This window comes from Nicotiana sylvestris, chromosome 5 (assembly GCF_000393655.2).
Source record: "Nicotiana sylvestris chromosome 5, ASM39365v2, whole genome shotgun sequence".
NCBI lineage: Eukaryota > Viridiplantae > Streptophyta > Magnoliopsida > Solanales > Solanaceae > Nicotiana > Nicotiana sylvestris.
This window is the reverse complement of record NC_091061.1, coordinates 123,095,662-123,099,363: the sequence shown is the minus strand read 5'-3', so window position 1 is coordinate 123,099,363 and position 3,702 is coordinate 123,095,662.

The window sequence follows — 3,702 nt, the reverse complement described above, 5'->3', positions numbered from 1 at the left end:
TGAGGTTAGGCTTGGTACTTACTGAGTACCATTGTGGTGTACTCATGCCCTTCTGCGCATGTTTTTCATATGCTGATCCAGGTACCTCCACTCAGGCTTATCACTCATGAGGCGAGGCGCTTATAGAGACTCCGAGGTATATCTTCCACGACCGCAGACCGAAGAGTCCCTTTCTACTCTCTCCTTTGTATTAGCCCTTCTGTACTTTTGTTTCTTGTTAGACATTCTGGAGTTAGATACTTGTAGACATTCAAAGGCTTGTGATCATGAGATTCCGAGTTTTGGAAAAAATGTATTTAGCTTTCGAGAGTTGTTATTGTGTATGCCAAATGGCACTTTTAAACACTATTTTTATCTCACTATTTCTGTTTTTAATTGTTTCTTCTGCAATTTGGGTTATTTTTTACATTTTAGGCTTACCTAGTCGTAGAGACTAGGTGCCGTCACGATGGTTTACGGAGGGCGAACCGGGGTCGTGACAGTTCCATTGCTCGAGGGCGAGCAAGAGTTTAAGTGTGGGGTATATTTATATGCATATTGCCTCGCATTTTACTCATGTTTCGTAGATTTCGAATATGTGATGTAATAATTTATGCTAATTCGTGGTATTTTTATGTGTAGGAGCCATACAGAGGTAATGTGGGATAAAAGTGCATGATTTGAAACCAAAAAGGAACAAAAGGAGAAAAGTGGATAGTGCAGCGCCCAAGCTAGCGTGGGGCGCCACTTCCAGAAGCAAGATTTTTTCCCGCGCCAGTTCTAGAACCCCAGGTTACCCTCGATGCTGGATGATGGAAATTTGTCCTACTTCGCTTGGGACAAGGTTATTTCGGCCCAACACGCCCCAAACCCGTATAAAAAGGGTCCTAATCCTATTTTGGAGGGGGGAGGGGGACGTTTTTTAGAGTAACTTTTGACTTAGGGAGAGCACAGAGCCGTCGTGTAGGCCGAAATTCATTAGATTCCATCTTCTTCCGCCAAACTTTGTAATTTTTATGTTTTTGTGGATGATTTATCTTTTTGCTACCATGTCTATCTAGAGCTAAACTTCACGCTCTAGGGTTGTGGTTCTTTCATGACTAGTGTTATTCGAATATTAATTTGATTTGTTGATTTATCATACTAGTTTATTCATTCATTCCTGCGCTTAATTACGTGAATACTTGATCACCAATTGAATATTATCTATGAATCTAGAGTTGAACTCGAAAGTGAGAATTCTAGATTGCATATGACAGGATTGATTGAGTTGAGCAAGTTCTTGAACTTGGGCATCGGAGAATTGATTTGCGGTTAGGATAAACATATGCTAATTGCCTTGCTTGGTTATTATACGGAAATTACGAATGCATTCTTGTTGATTCTAACTCTATAGACATATAGGTGTTAGGTTAGCTTGAATAGGCGAGTAAGAACTCGACAGATTCTTATGAGCAGTATTAACCCCGTCAACCAATAAACCAGATAAACTAGTTAATCAATTTAATTGAAGAATACAATAGGATTGTTAGATAGCCCATGACCCTAGATCGTTTTCATCGTATTTATAACATAAAATTCTACTCTTCTCTTGTTTAGAGTTCATTATTTGTTTTCCTTTATTTTCATACACTTCTAGGTTTAATTCTTATTTAGATAATTAGGATAGTGTAATTTAGTTAATAATTGGTAACAAGTCCTCATGAGTTCGATATTCGACTTCTAGTCACTTTATTACTAGACGATCACATATATTTGCGTGAGCGCTTGGCTGCAACAATTTCGCTTATCTATGGAGCAAAATCACTCACCACAGAACATGTTTGATATTTATGTCAACCTTAAGTATTGTACAATTTTTTTCTCAACAATACACCATGTCTTATAACTCCTGCTAATTCTCACCTAGCTCAATATAATTGTGAAGTACATTTTTGTGATTTTTGAATAGGTCAATACTGGAATAAATTTGTCAAATGATTATCCAGGTTAGTAAAATTACGTAATAAAATCACTTATATTGTTGTTGTAATTGTATCAATAAAACCCATTCAATTTAAACTTTGTCTCCTACAAAAGAACTCCGGATGAACCAGAATCCACTTTCTGGCACTGGAAATCTAACTTGGAAGGGACGGGGAAAGTGCATGAATATCCATTGGTTGGGTTGTTATTTAAGTTTCAGTTAGGGTTTATAAAGTGCATGAAATCTATGTCTTTTCCTTCAACATCCCTTAGTTCTTTTTCAACTATATATAATACTTTCAGTCAAAGAACTTATTTTCTTTTACTAGCAATTCAACAATTGATAAAACTTCAACCGTATATATACACCTTCAACAATAAAAGTTCTTTCTATCTCTCTCATTCCAAAGACCACAAAACTCATTTGAACTCCTCATTTCTCAATCACAACAAAAGCTTGAAAATGTTGGCTTTAATTATTCTGTAGAATAAGTATATACACGTTTAAAATTAAAATTATACAGTTCGAACTTCAGGTTACAATGTCCTGAAGTTAAACCGAAAAGTTGAACTTTGGGACGTATCGTCCCTGAAGTTTAAACTTGAAAAATTGAACTTAAAGGCACAATATCTTGAATTTTGAACTAAAAAAATTAAATGTTAGGACACAATGTCCTGAAAATTTAAATTAAAAAACTGAATTTCAGGATATTCTGACCTAAACATCAAACTATCGTGTCCTCAAATATTAAACTGGAAAATTGAATTGCAGGATTGAAAGAAAAGCAACATCTGCCTACTTTTTTTAAGTGGTGGCTAGACACTAAATAATTTTCACGTGTCGAATAAAACTTAAACAGCAATCCAAAAAGTGGCTATCATGTGACATTTATACGGAGGGGAGTGGGGAGTGGACCCTTCACAAATTTTAAAATAATCGGACCCAATACAACTAAACGCACTAGTTATGACCTAATACAAAAAGGGAAATTACGTCTTAAGTAGCTCGTTAAAAAAATTGGTCAATTGATAAAATATTACTAATATTAGTCAAATTAATCAATTAGCTATTTGTAGCAAAAAAATATCAAATTTTTGCTTTGTTTTGAGTGAGTGCTATTAGAATAGATTGAGCACAACTTAAGGAGCTTGAATCTTACTTTTGGAATGATTTGGTGAAGTTTTGAGGTAGTTTGAATTGAAAATTCGAAGTAAAAATTGAACATGAAAAAATAATATGTGTATCACACTGTGTATCATTTGTGTATCACATATGTATCATATTTGTATCAATTATGTATCACATGTATATCCTTGTATACCTGTGTGTGAGATACATGCGTGATACATGTGTCGCAGAAGACTTTTTTGAACTCGATTTAATTACAAATTTTGATACAAAACCAGTCCAAATCACCTCCAATCTTCCTCAAATTTTGTATATTACTTATCTATATAAATTTCAATGAATTTCAATTATACCCATTGAAAAAGTTCCTTTTTGTTTAGATTTTTGGAATATTATATATATTTTTGTATTTCATCACCTTATTTGCTACCTCATCCATGAAATTTTCTTTCCGTATTGTATCTAGTGTTGCTAATCACGCTTAAAAATATGAAAGGTGATTTTTGCATGTGATTCTTTAAGAGAAAGAACCCTATTATTTGTTTTTTTAATTTTTGTTGGCTAGTTTTAGTAAGTCTATGACTAATGACTAGAGGTTGGTAAGTTGAGATTTATTTGAGACATTTGCA